This window comes from Sminthopsis crassicaudata, chromosome 5 (assembly GCF_048593235.1).
Source record: "Sminthopsis crassicaudata isolate SCR6 chromosome 5, ASM4859323v1, whole genome shotgun sequence".
NCBI lineage: Eukaryota > Metazoa > Chordata > Mammalia > Dasyuromorphia > Dasyuridae > Sminthopsis > Sminthopsis crassicaudata.
In genome coordinates, this window is record NC_133621.1 from 116,384,719 (window position 1) to 116,409,334 (window position 24,616).

The 24,616-nt window shown below is 33.1% G+C and overlaps 1 protein-coding gene across 3 annotated transcripts in view; it reads left to right on the forward strand.

The window, feature by feature from the left end:
- GRM8 (glutamate metabotropic receptor 8) overlaps positions 1–24,616 on the forward strand; it is a 953,266-nt gene that overhangs the window by 513,897 nt on the left and 414,753 nt on the right. The window lies entirely within an intron of this gene.

The following is a 24,616-nucleotide window of genomic DNA, read 5'->3' on the forward strand; positions in this document are numbered from 1 at the left end:
TGAAGAAATCCAATTCATTAGCTAGTTGAATCAAAGAACTCAATTTTTTTATTTTTTATTTTATTTTATTTTTTTTCATGAGTAATTTTTTATAACATTATCCCTTGTATTCATTTTTCCAAATTTTCCCCTCCCTCCCTCTACTCCCTCCCCTAAATGACAGGCAATCCCATACATATTACATGTGTTACAGTATAACCTAGACACAATATATGTGGGTAAATCCAATTTTCTTGTTGCACGTTAAGAATTGGATTCTGAAGGTATAAGTAACCTGGGTAGATAGACAGTAGTGCTAACAGTTTACAATCAATTCCCAGTGTTCCTTCTCTGGGTTTAGTTGTTTCTGTCCATCATTGATCAACTAGAAGTGAGTTGGATCTTCTTTATGTTGAAGATTTCCACTTCCATCAGAATATATCTTCATATGGTATTGTTGTTGAAGTGTACAGAGATCTTCTGGTTCTGCTCATTTCACTCAGCATCAGTTGATGTAAGTCTCTCCAGGCCTCTCTGTATTCCTCCTGCTGGTCATTTCTTACAGAGCAATAATATTCCATAACCTTCATATACCATGATTTACCCAACCATTCTCCAATTGATGGACATCCATTCATTTTCCAGTTTCTAGCCACTATGAAAAGGGCTGCCACAAACATTTTGGCACATACAGGTCCCTTTCCCCTCTTTAGTATTTCTTTGGGATATAAGCCCAATAGCAGCAATGCTGGGTCAAAGGATCTGCACAGTTTGATAACTTTTTGGGCATAGTTCCAAATTGCTCTCCATAATGGCTGGATTCCTTCACAACTCCACCAACAATGCATCAGTGTCCCAGTTTTCCCACATCCCCTCCAACATTCATCATTATTTGTTCCTGTCATTTTAGCCAATCTGATAGGTGTGTAATGATATCTCAGAGTTGTCTTAATTTGCATTTCTCTGATCAGTAGAGATTTGGAACACTCATATGAGAGGATATAGTTTCAATTTCATCATCTGAAAATTGTCTGTTCATATGCTTTGACCATTTATCAATTGGAGGAATTCAATTAAAAAAAATACTATTCTGGCTTAACTCAGTAAGTATTTTATTTAGATTAAACCTAATACTAACACTCCTAACAAACATTCCCCAAAGATGAACTATTTAAAAAAAAGTTTTTTATATAGATCAGAAAATTTATAATATTCTTCCTTTAAATAATAGCAGATTATTGCAACTGGATCAAGACAAAGTTTTTTCTTTCTTTCTAGAGAGTAAAATAATGATTTAGTTTTGCTTTTCATCCAAAGGAAATCATTGAAAACAGTTTTCCAAATGAAAGCTTGCCTAGTTTCCTCCTATTAATCAATTATGGGCCTAGGTAATTGCCCAGGTAATATTCAAGTCTATTCAAGATATATAAGCTGATAAACCCAGCCCCATGCTAGTCTATTATCTGGACTATAGATAGTCTTCAACATTAATCTACTCCAACAAAAATAAAATAATAATAATATCATCATTTTCTCTCTTATAAGAACATTAAGACTGTCTCTTATGAAAGCATTGAGAAAGCTTTTTTCCCCTATGTGTTACCATTATTAAGAAGGTAGGACAGTTGAGTTATAGTAGCATTAAGGAAACAACTACTGCCAATGGAAATATTGAAGACATTGATATTAGCTGCTTAAAGATAGGAAATGAAAGCAGGAAGAGCAAATCCTCTAGATTTTCTTTTAAATGCTTGGCCATGATAGAGTTGCTTATCGAGATTGAATGAATTCTTTGAAAACTCTCAATGGTAAGTGCTGTGATTTTGGAGATCTGGTTGTTCCTAATGATTTCACCTGCATTTCTGTGTGATATTTTGTGATATATCTGAATGTCACTGGGGAAGCTTTGTATATTTGATTTTGCTATGTGCTTCCTAGTCATTTAACTAGTATTTAACACGCAAAAATGTTTAGTGCCAATGATCCTATCACAAAATCAGCAATGGCTATCTACTCCTTTTTTTTAAAAATAGGTTTCACTCTGAACCCTTATTTATTTCCTTAGTTCTTCCTATCTCAGGGGTCACTGAACCTCTGCAGCTAGAGATTGTAAAGCTCCCAATACGGCCTTACAAGATTATATGGCCTTGAACAAGGCCTCAATTTCATTATCTTTAAAATACTGGGTCAGGCCAAATCAACTCTTAAGTCTATTGCAGGCCTGAAAAAATCTGATCCTGAATATTTCTCTAAAATGTTAAGCTACCTACAGTGTACACTGTGTGAAATGTTGAGGGCAGAGGACCTGATAAATTGAAAAGCCTGAGAAAATAAATCCTGGGAGGCATTCATCAAATAAGGATTTAAGGAATCTTAGTGTTATTTGGCCTTCTCTTGAGGGCTTGCACCTAATCTCATATCCTTTCTCTTGAGATAACTTTTTTTTTTCCACTTACAATATATAATCCTTACTCTGTTTTGGAAAATGCTTGTACTTTTACATAGGCAACAAGCACTTTTTTATTAAATAGTGATCCCAAGCATTCTCTTTTGTCATACTTATTAATGTACTCAAGAAAGAAAAGATTTATTAGTCCAGATGTAGTTCTAATTTTATGTGCACAGGAAAAGTAGGATAAAAAAGGCAGCAAACTTGGGGCTTCTCTATTATTGGACTCTGCTTATGAAGTTTATTGATTTGGGAAGAAGGTTTTGTTATATAGGAGTAATTGTGTTTAGGCCCTTCCTTACCTCCTCCATGATTTTCTTTTTAAATATACAACAATAAAATGTTGAGAAATCATCTCCTGATAAACTGAAAGGCTTAAATTTACCTATGTCAGGAGATTTCAGATGTGAATAGTATTTCAGGACAAGTACTCGGATGAGCTCTTTAAGGTTGCACACCACAGCCAAGTGAATCAATAGACATTTGGGTATTCAGATGGATCCAAAGTGGTATTCTGCTTAGAATGAGTTGAAAAAAAATAAGTGATGATTGAATGATTGAATAGATTTTTGATCACAATAACATGAGTATTATTATCTCTACTTCCTTTAAGCTACATATAATCAATATGCCATAGACCTGTTTTTCCACTGGTGTTATTAGAGCTTCCTTCAGCAATGAACATCCTATATATGAAAGGAATACTGCCTCTGGATTCACAGGTTTGCTACCTGTTTGTTTTGAGGCAACTTACTTTGGAGAAAGCTCTTCCTGAGCTTTAACTTTCTCATTTATAAAATGGAAAGAGTTGGATTAAGTGGCTTTTGGGTTCTTCCATTTCTAGATCTATGATACTCATAATAGTTGTTTGAATAACATAGAAATTAAGTGACCAGCCTATGGTCACATTGTTAATTAGGGGAAGAATTTGAACCTTCATCTTTCTTTTTCCATATTTAGGAGTTTATCTACTAAACAATATTGCCTCTCCCATTTGTCCCACATAGGGCACAAACACACACACACACATATACATATATATATAAAATATTGAATTTTAAAAATTAATAATGATAAAAATGGAAAATAAATGCCATTTCACTCTTTATATTAAGTGAAATTTTTGACAATTTATAAAACTAATAAATATGATGTTTTTAATGAAGTTTTCAGGTTATGTAGTTTTAGTCATTTTGATTACTAGTAATCATAATATAGGCAAAACACCCAAGTGTGCATGCACACACACACAGTATATGGGTATATGGTCTGACCTGAAAATTTTGATTAAATTCTAACTATATGCTGACAAGCAAAGCTTAAAGAATCAAAAGATATTGTTCAATGTGGGGTTACCTTTCAAGGAGAAAATACCCTCACCTCATTTCCATTCCTCTCTTCTTCCCTCCCTTCTTCTCTTTTCTCCCTTGGTCCATATTTTTAAGCCTCCTAACTTTCCTTCTGCTGGCACAGCCTTTAAAAACACAGGATCATTTCATTTCGATGAACTATCAGAGTTTCATCTTGGGAACATAATAGGTAATAATATTTTAGATAGTTATTAAGCTTTAAGTACATTTTGGTAAAATTTGTTATGTTTAAAAGCTTTCAAGGAAAAAACGTCTTATGTGAACAGAAATGTCAGGAAGAAATTTTAAAGATATCAAATAATTATATCCTCTCAATTTAGAGAAATGAAAAATGCTGCTTATGCTGATAAAGTAATTTATTTAAAATCTCATAGTAAGTAATGCTACAATTAGGACTATAGTAAAGGAGGGCAAATCTTTAGCCATCAAGGAAATGAGTATTAATGTATGCCATTGTTTAAAGGCAATTAACATTCAAGTCTATAAGTTTTTTTGCTAAATGCCTATATGTGCCAGGCATTTACTAAGTGTTGAGGATATAAAGAAAGATAAAAATAGTCTTTCCTCTTAAAGAGTTGATGTAGTTTTGCATCTTGCCTCCTGATATCAGAATGTGAACTCTTTAAGAGAAAAACTATATTAATGTATACAAACATTTACATGTGTACATTTATATGTATGTAAATATATAATTATATATGTATATGTATATGTATATTTCTCTATATAAAGTATGTCTATGTTTATATCTATGTCTGTCTGTATATCAATTACTGGTCAATATCTACTTTCAGTCAAACTATTTTTAGGCTTCCTTAATTGTTTTTGGTGAATAGAGTTCTTTTTCAGAGGGTTTTTTTTTTTTGGTTGTTTTTCTTATGTTATCAACTACAAAGCTGTTTCACATATGGCTTTTCAGTCTTATTTATACTAACTATTCTTCTAATCCACTTCTGCTTTTCAATCTACTTATCAGATAGTTTCAACAATAACTAATTTGTAATATAGATTAGAATCTGATAATTTTGAGAAGTATTATCCTTCATAGTTTTTCGTGGACTTATTTTTCTTAAAGAGTTAAAGAGATTCTTTTTCTTCCTTTCCTCCCTTTCCTTCCTTCCTTCCTTCTTCTTTCTTTCCCCTTCCTCCCCCCTTCATTCCTTTCTTCTACCCTCTATCCCGCTCATCTGTCCCTTGCTTTTTTCCTTCTCTCTCACCCTCTCTCCCTTCCTTTCCCCCTTCCTTTCTTCCTCCTTCCCTCATTCAGTTTTGATTTTTTGATTTTCAAATTTTATTTTATTTAACCTTGTTTGCAATTATGCATAGATTAGTTTCCTAATTTGGGTAATTACATATTGAATTCATTAGACATCTTTCTTTCTTAATATAAGTGCTGATAAATTTACATTTTCATATAAGGACCACATTAACAATATCCCATAAGTTCTGAAGAACATATGCCTGGGTTATTTTTACAACATTGTCCCTTGCACTCACTGTTCCAACTTTTCCCTTCCCTCCCTCCACCCCCTCCTCTAGATGGCAGACAGTCTTATACATGTTAAACATGTAAAAGTATATCCTAGATATAATATATGTGTGCAGATCCATATAGTTCTCTTGCTGCACAAGAAAAATCAGATTCAGAAGGTAAAAATAACCTGGGAAGAAAAACAGTAGTCCAGATTCATTTCTTAGTGTTCCTTCTATGGATTTGGCTGATTCTGTGCATCATTGATCAATTGGAACTGAATTGGATCTTTTCTTTCTCGAAGTTAATCACTTCCATCAGAATATATCTTCATATAGTATTGTTGTTGAAGTGTATAATGATCTCCTGGTTCTGCTCATTTCATTCAGCATCAATTCATGTAAGTCTCTCCAAGCCTCTCTGTATTCATCCTATTGGTCATTTTTTACAGAACAATAATATTCCATAATATTCATATAAGTTGTGGATTATTTCTAATAATTTTTAGTTAGAATCTCTGGGGTACTCTAAGTATACTATCATATCATCTGTAAAGAGTGATAATTTGGTTTCCTCATTACCTATTTTAATTTCTTTAATTTCTTTCTCAACTCTTATTGCCGAATCTAGCATTTCTAATGCAATATTAAATAATAGTGGTGATAATAGGCAGCCTTGTTTCACTCCTGATTTTATAGGGAATGGTTTCAGTTTATCACCATTATATATGATGCTTATTGATGTTATAAATAGATGCTACTGACTACTTTAAGGAAAAGTCCATTTATTCCTATACTCTCTAGTGTTTATTATAGGAATGGGTGTTGAATTTTATCAAATGCTTTTTTCTGCTTCTATTGAGATGATCATATTATTTTTGTTAATGTGGTTATTGATATAGTCAATTATGCTAATAGTTTTCCTAATATTGAACCAGCCCTGCATTCCTGGTATAAATCCTACTTGGTCATGGTGTATTATCCTGGAGATGATTTTTTGTAATTTTTTTGCTAATATTTTATTTAAGATTTTTGCATCGATGTTCACTAAGGAGATTGGCCTATACTTTTCTTTCTCTGTTTTCAACCTACCTGGTTTAGGTATCAGTACCATGTCTGTGTCACAAAAGGAATTTGGTAGGACTCCTTCATTCCCTATTTTGTCAAATGGTTAATGTAGCATTGGAGTTAATTGTTCTTTAAATGTTTGGTAGAATTCGCATGTAAATCCATCCGGTCCTAAAGATTTCTTTAAGGGAGCTTATTAATAGCTTGTTCTATTTCTTTTTCTAAAATGGGAATATTTAATCATTTTACTTCTTCCTCTGTTAATCTGGGCAACCTACATTTTTGAAGATATTCATCCATTTCATTTAAGTTATCAAATTTATGGTATCAAATTATACATTTAAGTTATCAAATTCACCCATAAAGTTGGGCAAAGTAACTCCTAATTATTTCTCTAATTTCCTCTTCATTAGTGGAAATGTCTCCCTTTTTATTTTTAAGAATAACAATTTGACTTACTTCTTTCCTTGTTCTAATCAAATTTACCAAATCTTTATCTATTTTGTTGGTTTTTTCATGAAACCAACTCATAGTTTTATTTATTTGTTAATTCAATAGGATTTTTTAACTTTCAATTTTATTGATCTCTTCTTTTATTTTTAGAATTTCAACTTTAGTGTTTGATTGGAGATTTTTAATTTGCTCTTTTTCTAGCTTTTAAAGTTGCAAGCCTAATTCACTGATTTCCTCTTTCTCATTTTATGCAAGTAAGCCTCTAGAGATATAACATTTCCCCTTATTACTGCCTTGGCTGCATCCCACACATTTTGGTATGATGTCTCATTTTAATTCTCTTAGGTAAAATTATTAATTGTGTCTATGATTTGCTGTTTCACTTAATCATTCTTTACGATGAGATTATTTAGTTTCCATTATTTTATTTTTTGGTCTATTTTCCCCTGGCTTTTTATTGAATGTAATTTTTATTGCATTGTGATCTGAAAAGGATGCATTTATTATTTGTGTCTTTCTTCATTTGAATTTGAGGTCTTCATGTCCTAATATATGGTCAATTTTTATATAGGTTCTATGAACTGCTGAGAGGAATGTGTAATCCTTTCTGACACCATTCAGTTTTCTCCAAAGATCTATCATACCTAATTTTTCTAGGGTTCTATTTACCTCTTTAACTTCTTGCTTATTTATTTTGTGGTTTGATTTAGCTAGTTCTGAGAGTGCAAGTTTGAGATCTCCCACTATTATAGTTTTGCTGTCTATTTCTTCTTGAAGCTCTCTTAACTCCTCATTTAGCAATTTAGATGCTATACCACTTGGTTCATATATATGTTTAGTATTGCTATTGCTTCTTTGTCTATGCTACCCTTTAGCAAGATATAATTTCCTTCCTTATCTCTTTTAATTAGATCAATTTTTGCTTTTGCTTGATCTGAGATCAGGATGGCTACCCCTGCTTTTTTATCTGAAGCATAGAAGATTCTGCTGCAGCTTTTTACCTTTATATCACCCTGCTTCAAGCGTGTTTCCTGTAAACAACATATTGTAGGATTCTGGCTTTTAATGCAGTCTGCTATCTGTTTCCTTTTTATGGGGGAGTTTACCCCATTCACATTTATGGTTAAAACTACTAATTATGTATTTCCTACCATCTTATTATCCCCAAATTATGTTTTTCTCTTTCCTTTGACCTTTTCCCCCCTCCCTAGCACCACTTGATTCATGTAGCCTTCCCTTTATAGGATCCCTCCTTCCCCCTTAGATTTCCTCCCCCTTTCTTAAACCTTTCCCTTACAATTTCTATATTAGTTTCTATTTATCCTACTCCTTCTCTTTTTATTTTCCCCTCCCATTTTTCAATGAGGTGGGAGAAGTTTCTCTGTAAATTGAATATGTCTAATATTTTCTCTTTGAGCCAATTCTGATGAGAGTAAGATTCACACTATGTTCAACCACTTCCCTTCTTTCCCTCAGATACAATAGGTTTTCTTTGCCTTTTTGTGAGATGTAAGATCATTTTTAATTTCTTCTATGAGAGCCTTGTGTGATGGTGACCAGATCATATCCACCTTTGGATCTAGAGACAAACTGTTTTTTGTCTCCTCAGTATGCTCTTTTTCTGTACAGAAGCTATCTATAGTTAGAGTGTGCTTTGCTTTTTTGCTCATTTTAAGAAAAGAAAAGAAAAGCTATGGTCTGCTTATCTGAGGCACTGGGGTATTTCCAAGCTGCCTCTATAGACAACAAAAAGTGGCAGCCCCCTGGCTGCACTGGGGTTAGCAGTTGTGCTGAAATCAGCAGCAGCAGGAAGGCAGTGTCTGGACTGGAACAGCAACTGTGGCTGGGCTTGGATCATGCTGAGACTCTGTGGATGGGTGTGGCCAAGTTCCAAGAGACTCTAACAATTTGGGTTATAGTCTTTACCCTTTGTGTTTATAGCTTCTCTGCTGATCTACTGACTTGCTGCTAGGGCAGAGTAATCGACACTGTGGTAAAGTTCTCCCCAAAGATTTTCTGCTAGCAGAGACCATACCCTGCCCCCCTCTGGTCTTCTCAGTGTGAGCTGTTCCCCGTGCTCTCACTGCCTGCCTGAGTCTGCTCCTGGCCTAGCTCCGTTCCTGCCGGAGCAAAACACACCTTTTCTGATGAATTTTGAGAATATCTTTAGTTGGTAATGTGTTGTACTCCCAGTATTCGTGGGTTCTGACAATCCAGCACTACTTCCAAGGCTGAATTTCATTAAAATTGGTTGAGGAAAAAGGAGAACCTAGGAAGACACATGTGTCCTCTCTGTCACCTTGGCTCCGCTCCCTATAAGCATTCTCTTTAAGTTTCCAATTAGAAAACTTTTGTTTATTTAACATATGATTTGTCTAACATTTTGTTCACTTATAATATGCTTCTTGTTTGTTTTTCTATTAGATTTAAAATATATAAATATTTTATAAGTGTGTGAAGGAAGCACACTAAAATCATCTGCAATTATTCTATTACTCTTGACAGTAAATATTTTCAAGAAAAACAGGGAAGCTACAATATGCTTAAAGACATTACAATTAAACTCTCTCACCATTGATATGCATATTCCTCCCCATTGTGAATTTATGTACACACTCACACACACACACACTCTCTCTCTCACACACACACACACACACACACATTTATTTATTTCTTTTATTCTTAAGCATAATGTAGTACTCTAGTTTTTTTTTCTCTTGACAGTATTTATTTTTTACTATTATCTTGCTCAAAATAATGTTTATAATTCCTATTTTTAAAATTTCCCTAAAGCACATTTATTTCAGTTCTTCACTTTATTTCTGTATTTATTTTTATGTTTTAAGTTTTGTACAAGGTATTTTCCTTTCTTCAAAGCTTTTTGCCCCCAAAAAATAAGAACTAGAAATTTCCTTCAAGTTTTGCATGAAAGAATCTATCCTTCACACAGATGAGTCAGACCCAGATCTCTTTATCTTGTCTTAGGTTTTATTTTAATCAGTCCTGATTTGAATTTTCTTTTGCTTGAAGCAGATCAATTACAGTTTCTCCCCACACAAATACCTTTTTCAAATGATAAGTAGATCCCTTGAGTCTATTTTTTCTTGATATAATCTTTCAAATAAGTCTTTGCCTCACTCAAATTGAAGTGTGGTTCATGAGCCTCCAACTTCATTATACCCTATTTTGTGTGAGTTGCCTTAATCTGTAATCCTCTATTTCAATAAACAGTAATTCACTTTCTCCACCCTTCATCCTTCCTTCTTCATCCTTTGGGATACATATGATCACTCTTCAAGGAATATATATATATATATATATATATATATATATATATATATATAGTTCCCTCATTGACTCTCAAATGAAGTGAAACTCCTAAGTGACATTGTTTTTTTATTGCACTTATACTTATGCTGCATAATAAAAACCACCCTAAACTTTTCATGATAAGCAGACTTATTTGTCTCCATATTAATTTTTTGTTTGTAAAGTTTATATTTCTTTTCTTTTTCTTTTCTTTTTTTGCTGAGGCAATTGGGATTAAGTGACTTGCCCTTGGTCACACATCTAGGAAATATTAAGTATCTGAGGTCAAATTTGAATTCAGGTCCTACTACCTTCAGGGCTGGTGTTCTATCCACTGCACCACCTAGCTGCCCCTAGAGTTTATATTTCAAAGACTGTCCATCTCTGATTTTCTTTGAAGGAATGTTTGAAAATTTGTGATTTTTTAAAAAAAGTAAACCTCCTCCCACTGTATCTTGCATCATCTTCAAAGTAAGTACTTAATGCATATTAATTTTAGATATTGGGGGCCAGCTAGGTGGTGCAGTGGATAGAGCACCAGCCCTGAATTCAGGAGGATCCGAGTTCAAATCTGGTCTCAGATACTTAACACTTCCTAGCTGTGTGACCCTGGGCAAGTCACTTAACCCCAGCCTCAGGGGGGGGAAAAATTAGATATAGGCCACTTTCCTTTAATGGATTTTAGCATTCTCTTTTATATAATATCATTAATGAATGGTCCTGCATGATTCTAACTGCTATGATTCTGTCAATTCTTGATATACAATTTGACTCTTATTTGTGATACTTTCTTTGAGAATAAAACCATAGAACTTGCTTTACCACCTTTCATCATTAATTACTTTCTGATATTATTTTGTATATTCTATCAAAATGCATTTTATTATAGATTAAAAAGTTTCTAAGCAATTATCTTCTTCGATTTCTGAAGTTGCTTAAACTTTTTATTTCATAATTTTCATAAAACTAACAATTTTCATGTTTTGGGGCTGACATTTGTAATCAAGGTTATGAGTTATGTTTGCTGATAGCACATGCTTATATTTTAGCTATATTGTTATTTTTTTCTGATATTCTTGTTTTTATTATGGCATTTTTGAATTTGATTTTGAATTGATTTTGAATTTGAATTTGATTAGCAGCATCTACTGACTTAATATTTTCTACCCCAACAGTTCTAGATTGTTAATTATCTCCTTTGTCTTCTTAATTTTTTCTTTAAGAACTGTAGTTTTTCTCCTTATATTGCCACATTTTTCCAATTTTTTGAAGTATACTCATCTTCCTTACTCCCTACAAAATTTCTTGCTATGTTATGATTGATAATCTGAGAAATAAAAATGTATTAAGTAAGATATTTAAGAAGATATGTTATTGAATCAATACCAAATACCTATAGTGTTGTTCAAATGAAAATAGCATATGAATTCTAATGATATAATTACTTCTTTGAGAATATAAATGGGAGAACATAAAGTAGAAAGTACACCAGGTATACATGGTAAATCCTTGACAAAATCTATAATGAAATTCATATATTCCAAATGGGAGTACAGTAATTTTATACTTAAGGTAGTTTTCCCAAACTACTTTGGCTTGAAAGCAAACAACATGTAATTGATTTCTGTAATAAACTATTATGAAATTGTGTTGATTATTATCAGTTATATATTTTGTTACATTTTTTAAAAAAGCAAAAGCAAAAAAAACCAAAACAAAACAAAACCACAGTGCATACTGGCTTAGCCAGTATGCTAAGAATAAATGTCATTTTGCTTTCATATCTTATGTCAAATGTCAGAGAACAATAAATTATTTGTCAGAAAGAAAAATAAAGCTCTTTTTTTAAGCCTTTTGTAAAGTGCTCCCGCTGTTTTGTTACACACAATGAAGGGTATTTTATTTTTCAGAATCAGAAGATGTGCATTTAATGGGTTGACAATTTGCTAAGTTAAATTTAACCTCTATCTCCCCAGGAACCTAATCTCTAGTAGCCAGAAAGAGTAACTTTATGAGCTCTTAATTTGGGAAGCTGACCCTAGCAATTTGGGAAGAGTGCTGAGCAAAAGAACTATGAAAATATAATCCCCAAGGTTAATAGGTTTATTTAAAAAAATAAGGAGGTGAGATGGGGCAGGGATTTTATCTTAGGAAAAATAATAGTTAACTAGTCATTGCCAAAGGCTACTTTTTGTTTGCTTGTCAGTTTCCAATTCAGTTTCAATCATAAAAGGAGCCAGGGAATTCTCTTATCTCAGGTACTTTGGGAAAATTCTGAATTCCAATTAATACATTTTCTTCATACTTAAAGTGCTATGCTTACATAGGATAAAATATCTTTTTTTTCCCTCTATCACCTAAAATAGTGGCAAAATAATATATTGGTAATGATAAACAATATCTCTTCATATGCAGAATTTTTTCACTATGATTCATCAGTCTATTTTCAATAACTCTGGAGATTATCTTTAATTTATTAGTTTTTCTAAGAATATAGTCAAAATATTTTAATATGCAAAGTTGCCTATTTATTTTTGTCATTTCCTTTAAAAAATTTAATTTTGACTGTTCATTCTGGGTTTTGTTTTTTCCACATATGGTGCTCTTTTTAAAAACATTAAAGCTTTTTATTTTCAAAATGTATGTATAGCTAATTTTTAATATTCACCCTTGAAAAAGCTTCTGTTCCAATTTTCCCCTCCCTTCCTCTCACCCCTTCCAAAGATAGCAAGTAATTCAATATAGATTAAACATGTGCAAGTCTTCTATACATATTTCCACAATTATCATACTGCACAAGAAAAATCAGATCAAAAGAAAAAAAAATTGAGAAAGTAAAATGCAAGCAAACAACAAAAAGAAGTGGTCCACACTCAGTTCCTACAATCCTCTTTCTGGGTGTAGATGGCTCTCTCCTTCACAAAACCATTGAAACTGGCCTGTATAATCTCATTATTGAAAAGAGCCACTACCATCAGAATTGATCATCATAAAATCTTGTTGTTGCTGTGTATAATGATCTCATGGTTCTGCTCATTTTACATAGCATCAGTTTCTGTAAATCTCTCTCCGGGTCATTCTGAAATCATCCTGCTAATCGTTTCTTACAGAATAATAATGTTCCATAACATTCATACCATAATTTATTCAGCCATTCCACAACTGATGAACTGATGGGCATCCACTCAGTTTCCAGTTTCTGCCACAAACATTTTTGTACATGTGGGTCCCTGTGCCTCCTTTAAGATCTCTTTGAGGTTTTGATAAATGCCTCATTTCTAAAATATCTAAAAAATTGATTCAAATTTATAAGAATTCAAGCCATTCTCCAATTGATGAATGGTCAAAGGATATGAACAGACAATTTTCAGATGAAGAAATGGAAACTATTTGTAATCATATTGTAATGTTCTTGGTTTGGTTTTCTGGGGATCTTGGGGCAGCCTTCTTTTCAGTTCAGTAATCACCACAAGAATAGTCAGGGGTTAAAGTCCAAATCCTTTATTGTCTCTTTCAAAGTCTTGTCTACTTTCCTGGAGCCTCCTTAGCTTACTAAAAGGCCTTCTGGAGTCTTGATTTCAGTGGAGAAGCTAAGGAAGAGGATGAATGAATCTGAGTCCAAGGGCTTGTGCTTCAGCCTGCAGTCCCCTTGTCTTCTCTAACTCTCTCTCTCTCTCTCTGAATGAATCTAGCTGAGGCTCCCGCTTATATGCTCTACAATGAGTATAAACAAATCACTAGGAAATCATTATTTGTTGTAAGATTAAATCAATATTACTGAACTTAGAGAACTATTAAGCACCATGCTAAACTAGATAACCATTGTCTTCATCAATTCCATTAGTTAGTACCTTGTAAGAATCCTTGTTTCAGAGTTTTGGCCCTTAACATCATATAAAAAAGTGTTCCAAATCATTATTGTTCAGAAAAATGCAAATTCAGACAACTCTGAGATACCACTACACACCTCTCAGAGTGGCTAAAATGATACAGGAAAGCATAATAATGAATGTTGGAGTGGATATAGGAAAATTGGACACTGATGCATTGTTGTTGGAATTATGAATGGATCCAGCCATTCTGGAGAGCAATTTGGAACTATGCTCAAAAAAGTTATCAAAGTGCACATATCTTTTGATCCAGCAGTGTTACTACTGGGCTTATATCCCAAAGAAATCTTAAAGAAGGCAAAGTGACCTGTATGTGCAAGAATGTTTGTGGCAGCCCTCTTTGTAGTGGCTAGGAACTGCAAACTGAGTGGATGCTCCTCAATTGCAGAATGGCTGAATAAGTTATGGTATATGAATGTTATGAAATATTATTCTATAAAAATGACCAACAGGATGATTTCAGAGAGGATTGGAGAGACTTACATGAACTGATGCTAAGTGAAATGAGCAGAATCAAGAGATTATTATACAGCAACAACAAGACTATGTGATGATCAATTCTGATGGATGTGGCTATCTTTAACAATGAGATGATTCAAACCATTCCAGTTGTTCAAATGAAGAGAGTCATCTACATTCAGAACTGAGTGTGGAACACAACATAGAATTTTCATTCTTTCTCTTATTGTTTGCTTACATTTTTGTTTTCCTTATCAGGTTTTTTTTCCTAGATCTGATTTTTCTTGTGTAGCAAGATAACTATATAAATATGTATACATATATTGGATTTAACATATATTTTAATGTGTTTAACATGAATTGGACTACCTGCCTTCTAGGGGAGGGAGTGGAGAAGGAAGGGTCAATGTTGAACAATTACCCATGCATATGTTTTGTGAATAAAAAGCTATAATTTAAGAAAAGATCTTTTTATATTCTGATGGAAGTGGAAATCTTCAACATAAAGAAGATCCAACTCACTTCCAGTTGATCAATGATGGACAGAAATAACTACACCCAGAGAAGGAACACTGGGAAGTGAATGTAAATTGTTAGCACTACTGTCTATCTACCCAGGTTACTTATACCTTCGGAATCTAATGCTTATTGTGCAACAAGAAAATGGTATTTACACACATATATTGTATCTAGGTTATATTGTAACGCATGTAAAATGTATGGGATTACCTGTCATCGGGGGGAGGGAGTGGAGGGAGGGAGGGGATAATTTGGAAAAATGAATATAAAAAAAAAAAGAAAAGATCTTTTAAAGATATAAGCCCAGTAGAAACATTGTTGGATCAAAGGGTTTGGACAGTCTCATAACTTTCTGAGCATACTTCCAAACTGCTCTCCAGAATAGTTGGATCCATTCACAATTCCACCAACAATGTATTAGTGTCCCAATTTTCCCACATTCCATCCAACATTTGTCATTATCTTTTCCTGTCATCTTAATGGCTTGAATTCTTATAAATTTTAGTATATTCTCTATATATTTTAGAAATGAGGTCTTTATTAGTACCCCTGAATGTAAAAAAAAAATTTCCCAGTTTATTGCTTCTCTTCTTTTTTTTTCATTAGTTTTGTTTATCCAAACCCTTTTTAACTTAATAAAATCAAAATTATCTATTTTGTATTCAATAATGTACTCTAGTTCTTCTTTGGCCACAGATTCCTTCCTTCTCCATAGATGTGAGAGGTAACCTATCCTATGTTCTTCTAATTTGCCTATAATATCAGTCTTTACTTCTAAATCATGAGCCATTTGGGCATTATCTTGGTATAGGATGTTAGATGTGGGTCAATGCCTAATTTCTGCCAAACTAATTTCCAATTTTCCTAGCAGTTTTTGTCAAATAGTGAGTTCTTATCCCAAAAGCTGAGGTTTTTGGGTTTGTCAAACACTAGATTATTATAGTCACTATTTTGTTCTGTGAACCTAATCTATTCCACTAATTGATTACTCTGTTTCTTAGCTGGTATCAAATGGTATTGCTGCCCACTGTTTTAGGTTTGGTACAGCTAGGCCACCTCCACATAAAGTAATCTTAAGCCATTTTTTCATAGTGACCTGTGTTCATGACTAGGTTTACATATGTCTGCTATGATAGAACTTAATCATTAGTAATTCTGTAAGAGCTATTAGGTACTTGGATCATTAACCAGTCAATTCCCTCAACATTGTCCTGTCATTTCTATGTCTTGATATATTCAAGTGGAATTTTTAAAGTTGAAATGAAAATGAAATCATATGTAACCTTGATTCACATTTAGATAGATTTATAAAATAGAGCCCAAATTCATAGTTGTTTTGGAACATAATAAAAAACTTATACTATATCCCCTGATAGAGAACACACCTCTTTTCATAGTGGTCTGGATTTTGAACTCTCACTTCTGTGTTAGGAATATGAATTTCATGATTATGTCTTGGGATATTATTTTTGGCTGATTAATGAATCTTGTGGCAATACCACTTAGCATTTCTTTGTAAGTTTTTTTGAATTGGTTTTATTTAAAAGATTATGCTCCAGCAAGTTTGCTTAATAACTAGAAGATTTATTAATCATTGATTAAGGCACATTTTTTAATAGTGTAAGTGTCTAGCTGTTACTAAAGAAACTTTGTTGTGAGAAGAAAAGAGGAGAAAAAAGGGAAGGCAGACTCTTCTTCCTTACTGGAAATGGTGTTGATGACTTTCTGAGTTTTCCTATGAATATACTGGGTCATATTGCTTGGGGAAGGGGAGAAGATGAGCTCATCTATGGTACTTCTCATGATAAAAGAAGACCACTGTTTTTACACATCAAAGCTGTCTACAAGAGGATACCAAAGGAGCCAGAATCTCTCCTTTAGGATATCCACGGAGCCTTTGGCCTAGCAGTCAAATTGTGGCTTTTTGCTACCATACAATATGAACCTTTAATCTATGACCAATAGAAGAGAGAAGATTTCTATTCCTGCTCTAAACTGAGGTAAAGGAAGAACTCTTCCATCAAAATGGCTCTAAGCAGGCCTACTTCTAATGGGGCACTATATTCTGCTTTGGGTACAACAGGTGTTTAATAATCATTTGTTGAATTAAATTAATTTTAACAAAGCATCACTTTATCTTTCCTTAAAAGACATAAAATATTTAAAGTACAAAATATGAGAATAGTGCTAATATTGAAGAATAATGGTAATTTTTTTTAGAGAGACTACACTGTGATTATATATATATATGTATATATATATATATATATATATATACATATATATGTGTGTGTATATAATACACACATTTAAGTGTGATATGAATATACATTTATGAGATAAATGTAAACAAAATAAATATTTTTAAAAGTGAAGACACTACTGGAAAAGTGACATTCCAAATGATGTCCTTATTAAAAGAGAAAATGCATAATAGCTTTAGTATTAATGAGAATAGTGCGCTGTATATACTAAGATGTTTGGTTTCTAACTGTCTAGAAGAATCATTATCATTCAGACAGATTCTTCAGGTTTATTCATCACTCACTGGTAATAAGCTAGTCACTCTGTATTATACATTTATTCCTACCACCACACAGCTACCATTTGGCACACTGGTGCCTTCATTTGTCAAATGGCACCCTAGTGTTCAGGAAGAGTTAATGAAGCTAATGAAATCCCATGCTTATTCCAACAACCTGGAAGACTCTAACTCTTCATTTATCAGTCTAACACAGTGCTTAGCCACTCTTCCCATAACACCAAGCATTCTACTGGTGAGTGATCACTGCTGTCTTCATTAGGGCTTGTTGAAGATGAGCAGTAGAGGAAGAAAAAAAAAAAAGCAGTATCACTGTTGCTCTTCCATATTTGCCTTCCTCATTTTCTGTTGATGATTCATTTATCCCAAGATATTCTTTTCTATCTCATCTTGCCTTAACCATATTCTTAACTTGGTGTCTATGAACATGTTTTTTATAAAGATTTTGATAACTGAATTTTAGTATAATTGGTTTCCTTTATAATCACATGTATTTTATTTTGTATATTTAAAAACAAAATTCTGAGGAGGGAGGTCTATTGGATTCACCAGAGCACCAAAGAAACAGATTTATGACAGAAACAAAAAGTAAAGGAATTTGGAAGTAGATGATTTCTAAAATCTCTTTTAACTTAAATGCCATGTAAATCCACCTCAAAACTACAGTTTTTCAGTTATCCATTCCAGGCCATGGAAAAGAAGATAAATTTATAACATGGAAACTGATATGGAGTTTCTTGCTATTTCTTTATGTGTTGCCTTATTTGTAGCACCATAATTATAAAATGATTATAGCTGGGGGGAGGGGGAGGGCAGGTCTTTCTTGTTCTCCTCACTGAGTAGTAATTACTTTGAAACTATTTCTCTGATAGTTTTTCTAGTCTTTTAACATCAGTGGGCTATCTTAGACATTAGCTTGGCTGTTGAGGAGCTCAACATGTAATAGAGGTACAACATATATGCCATGTTTACAACAATTTTTTATCATGGTTAATTAACCATTCTATGAATGCATTGAGTATATCTGTCAAAAAGAATCTCTTTTCGCCCTCCCATGGCAAATCATGAGTATCCTATTTGTTTTTTGGCCAATGACAATTTCTCTTTTAGTTTAAAATTTCTTCTTTAGAATAAGGAAAAGGATGATGAAAAATGAGCAAAAAAAAATCATCATTTTTGGCTCCGAAAGAACAAATAATAAAATAGACTTCATTTTTCTTGACAAAGGAGCAGAGGATTCTGTTGACAGAAAGTTGTATATATTGAAAACAGGAGACCCAGAGAGGATTCAACATTTGGGAGTAAGGACTGTGGTACTGTTATCCAGAAATGAATGTAATAGAAAAAAAAAGACAAATAACATTTTAAAAACCCAATTACAAATCTTGGGAGACTTTTCATAGTGGCAGGATAAAATAATTCTCAGATTATAGTAGAGTAATTAAGTAGTCAAAAAGACAGATTTTTAAAGCTGTTTCAAGAGATGGTATCATAGACATGACTCAGAAGGGGAAAGATTTGAAGAAGAGGTAGAAGAAAAGCTGTGACACAAATAGGGAATTGAATGTTTAATTGAGAAAATGAAGAAAACAGGAAGAGGTTTTGAAATATTGAAATGAAATATTAATTTTACACATGGCAGTTATTTGGGAAAGGACACAACAATTTCACTGGAGGAATCAAATGAAACAGGTGCATTTTTAATTTGATACTTTCATATAGTAAGAATTAGTCAAAGATCTAAGGACTAGAAAGCAAAATTGGTCACAATGAATGCTCAGACTTCCAATAAAATGGAAGAAGAGAAATTAGCCAAAACAGAGAGTTAAATCTAAAAAAAAAGCAGATACAACAGCTCTGGGGGCAAAGTCTAGAGAGTGGAATAAAGTTAGGAAGCTTCTCAAGATCTCTCAGTTTCTCTCGAAAACCATACCTCTTACTAGTCTGATCGAATGAGACCACTCTCCAGCTCACAATAGTCTGAAAAAACTTCAAGAAAGGTCAATCTCACTAGGGTGAAAAGGGTGTTCAGCCAGGTCAGAGAGATCCTTGAAAAACTGCTGAGAGGGTCTTAATCACATCAAATCAGCAACAAAGACCCTTACTACTAGCTCAACAGAGGAACAAATCTTGGGGGGTAGCTTCCAATCCCAGCTTTGAAGGCAAATTCTGGGAAACCAGACTATTTCCTGAACAAAGGAGGCAAGGCTACCCCCTAGAAAAACAGGGGTCCTCTGTGCTCAAAGCCAAGGCTAGAGCAGCACAAGAAGCTTGAGACAGCACACCTTCACCTCAGGAGCAGAATTCCACTTTTAAAAAAATAAATTAATTAATTAAAACAACAACAACAACAACAACAACAACAACAACAACAACAAAAGAGAGAGAGAAGAAGAAATACCAAAAGAAAATGAGAAAGAAAAAAAGAAAAGAACATTAACTATAGAAAGCTACTATTATGACAGGGCAGATCAAAAGAGAGATTTAGATGAGGACAGAAAGTCCACAGAAGAAATATCAAGGAGTGAGATAAATTGATCTAAAGCTAAAATGGCTAATTAGAAAAGCTCATGACAGACTACAAAAGGCAAATAAGAGAGATAGAATTTTAAAAATGTAAGAAGAAATAAGAGGTATGCACGAGAGAGTCAAAAGTTGGGAAAACTTATTCTACTTAAAAAGTAAAATAAACCAAATAGAAAAAGAAATATAAAAGCTAACTGAAGAAAATCAAATGTTAAAAACTAGGACAAAGCAAATGGAAGCTAATGACTTTGTGAGACAGCGAGAATCAGTCAAACAAACTAAAAAGAATGAAAAAAATGGAGGAAAATGAGAAATATCTTATTGGAAAAAAATAGCCAACATGGAAAATAGATCCAGAAGAGACAATTTAACAATTATTCACCTATCTGAAGGTCATGACCAAAAAAAGAGCCTGGATAGCATTCTGCAAGAATTCTTTGAAGAAAACTGCCCTATTATTCTACAAACAGAGGGGAAAATACTCATTGAAAGAATCCATGGAAAGAGATCTCACAAGGAAAATCCCAAGGAACATTGTTGTGTAATTCCAAAAAGGAAAAAATATTGCAAATTGCCAGACAGAAAAGAATTCAGATGTTAAGGAGCAATCCTCAAGATTATCCAGGATCTAGCAGCTTCTATAATAAAGGATCAAAGGCAAAGGGCATGGGATTACAACCAAGAATTAAGTAATCAGTGAGATTCAGCATCATCTTTAAGGGGGAGGGGATAGAGCTTCAATGAAGAGAATTTCAATGATTTCTATTGAAAAAAAAAAAAAAACAACAGAATTAAACAGAAAATTTAATCTATAAACACAGGACTCAAGATAACCATAGAGAGGTAAGCAGAGGAAAACTGAATATTTAAAGGTTAAGCCCTAGATGGGAAAACAATATTTGTAATGCTCTAGAACTGTCTCTGATACTGAGGCAGATAGAGAAGGGCATCACATGTATGGAGGGTATGTTATGAATGGACTCTGAAGTGATGACTAGGAAAAAAAGGGAGGGGGCATTGTATAAAGCTTGATTTAATCAGTAGTACCTCTAAATGAGCATAATTTAATCCTTCAGTTGGATATAGAAATTTATTTAGTCCTACAAAGAGTAAGAGGAGAAAGAGGAAAAGAAAAGGAAGGGACAGGATTGTTAGGATTACTAAGTGAGAACTGAGGTTGTCTGGATAGTGACAAGGTGAGAATTCAGGTTTTCTGGACAATTACAAGGTGAGAACTCAGGTTGACTTGATAGAGGGGGCAAGCTCATTGGCTGGGGTGGTTCTTCCCAGAAGCCCTTGCATTATCCCACGCCCATTCTCTGGGAGAATAAAAGAGAGGACTCCCAGAGACGAAAAGAAGACTCTGAATTGCATCAGGCTTGACGGGGCTCTCTGCAGGAAGGGAAGTCACTTCTTTGGACAAGAGTTAACAGCAACTGCCTGGAGACAACGGTTCGTTACAGGAAGAAGAATCTGTCGGAGAGATTTGAGTAGAAGACACAGCAGATCTCTTCCCAGAGAGTGATCCGGCAGCTTCTAGAGACAACAGCTCACTACACAGGATAGGAGAGTGGACAGAAACATTAGGAAAAAAGGTTAAAGAAGGGGGGGAAGGGTTGATAGAAGATAAGGTAGGAGTAGGATAGGTTAAAAAAAAAAAAACACCAGAAAGAAGGGGGAGGGGTGATAGAAGATAAGGGAGTGGTAAGTAAATAGACATATGACTAAGGATAGGGTGGAAAGAGAGAACAAAAGTATATACAGTAGAGAAAACAGATTGGAGTGAAAAACAGAGCTGGTAACCATAACTGTTAATGTGAATGGGATGAACTCTCCTATGAAACTGAAGCAAATATCAGAGTGGATAAGAAACAGAATCCTACAATGTGTTGTTTACAAGAAACACATTTGACATAAAGAAAAACATAGAGCAAAGGTAAAAAGCTAGAAGAGAATTTATTATGCTTCAGCTAAAGTAAAACAAACAAAACAAAACAAAACAAACAAACAAACATAAACCCAGGTATAGCAATACTGATCTCAGAAAAAGCAAAAGTAAAATTTATATCTTATTGAAAGAGATAAGGTGGGAAGTATATCTTGATAAAAGTTATAATAAATAATGAAGTAGCAATGATAGTAAATGTGTATTTACCAGTGGTAGAGCAGGCAAATATCTAGAGGAGATTTTAAACAAGTTATAGGAAGAAATAGACAACACAATTATTCTAGTGGGGGACTTCAAACTTTCCCTCTGAGAATCAAACAAATATAATTATATAATAAACAAAAAAGAAACTGAGGAGATTAATAGGATCCCAGAAAATCTGAACATGATAGACCTCTGGAAAAAAATTGAATAAGTACATGGAAGAATACAACTTTTTTCAGCAGTACATGGCACCTACACAAAAACGGATCATATATTAAAAGATAATCTCACATTCAAATGCAGAAAGACAGAATTAGTAAATCCTTCTTTTTCAGACTAAAGTGCAATAAAAATATTATTCAATAAATTGCCTGGGAAAGATAAACAAAAACCCAATCAGAAATTAAATGATCTAATTTTAAAGAATGAGTGGGTCAAACAACAAGTTCCAGAAACAATCCAAATTTCATCCAAGAAAATGACAATAATGAGATAACAAAACCTATGGGATGCAGACAAAGCAGTTCTTAGGAGGAATTTTTTTTTGTCTCTAAATAGCTACATTAATCAAATAGAGAAAGATAAGATCAATAAATTAGGTATGCAACTAAAAAAGCTAGAAAAAGAATAAATTAAAAATTCCCAATTAAATACCAAATTAGAATTTTTGAAACTGAAAGAAAAGGTTAATAAAATAGAGATTAAGAAAAGTATTGAACTAATAAATAAAACTTAAAGTTGATTTTATGAAAAAAATAACAAAGCAGTTAAATCTTTGATTAATTTGATCAGAAAGAGCAAAAACAAACAAACAAAACAAAACAAAGCAAGAACAACAACAACAACAACAAAAAACTAGACCACCAGCATCAAAAATGAAAGGGGTTAACTCACCACCAAGAAAAAAAAAAAAAAAAGCAATAATTAGGAGCTATCTTGCCCAATTCTATGGTAACAAGTCTGGAAATCTAACCAATGTAAATGAATATTTACAAAAATATTAATTGCTCAGGTTAACAGAAGAGGAAATAAAATACTTAAATAGTCTCATTTTAGAAAAGGAAATTAAACAGGTAATTAATGAATTCCCTAGGAAAAAATCTTCAGGACCAGATGGATTAACCAGTGAATTCTCTCAAACATTTAAAGAACAATTAATTCCAATATTATGTACATTATTTGCAAAAAATGGTAAAGAAGGAATATAGCCGAATTCCTTCTATGACACAAATGTAGCACTAATACCTAAACCGGGAAGGACCAAAATAGAGGAAAAAAAATTATAGTCCAGTCCTCACTAAATGAATATTGAAGCAAAAAATTTAAATAAAAATTAAGCAAAGAGATTACAGCAACTTATCAGCAGGATGATACACTATGACCAAGTGGGATTTATACTAGGAAGGCTGGTTCTATATCAGGAAAACTATTCCATAATTGACCATATTAATAAAAAACCCATCAGAAATCATGTGATTTTTGACAAAATACAGCATCCATTCCTATTAAAAAGACTAGAGGGCATAGGAATAAAAGGAGCTTTCATTATAATAATAATAAGTATCTATTTAAAATTTATAGCAAGCATTATTTGTAATGGAGAGAATCTGAACCCATTCCCAGTAAGATCAGGGGTGAAACAAGGATACCTGTTATCACCAATATTATTCAACATTGTACTGGATATGTTTGGCTTTAGCAATAAGAAAGGAAAAAGAAATTTTAAAAATTAGAATAGGCAATGAGGAAATGAAACCATCACTTTTTACAGATATATGATGATATACTTAAAGAATCCTGGAAAATCATCCAAAACCTACTGGAAACAATTCAAAGCTTTAGCAAAGTTTCAGGATATAAAATAAACTCACACAAATCATCAAAATTTCTACTTATTATTGACAAAGCCCATCAGCAAGAGATAGAAAGAGAAATTCCATTCAAAATTACTGTAGACAAAATACTTGCAAGTCTACCTGCCAAGACAAACTCAAGAATTATGTAAACACAATTACAAAACACTTCTCACACAAATAAAATCATATCTAAACAATTGGAAAAATATCAATTATTCATGGCAAGGCTTAGCTAATATTATAAAATGATTCTTCTACCTAAGTGGATCTATTTGTTTGGTGCCATGCCAATCAAACTGCCAAAACATTATTTTATAGAATTTGAAACTATAATTACAAAATTCATCTGGAAGAACAAAAGATGAAGAATCAAGGGAATTAATGAAAATAAATATAAAGAATATATAACATTCTTAATAATATGTAATATAAAATAATATAAAAAATAAAGAATTGGTAGCAGTACCAAACTATATTATAAAGCAGCAATAAGCAAAATCATTTGATACTGGTTCAGTAATAGAGTGGTGAGTCCCACAATACAATAATCAAGGTCTATAGTAATCTAGTA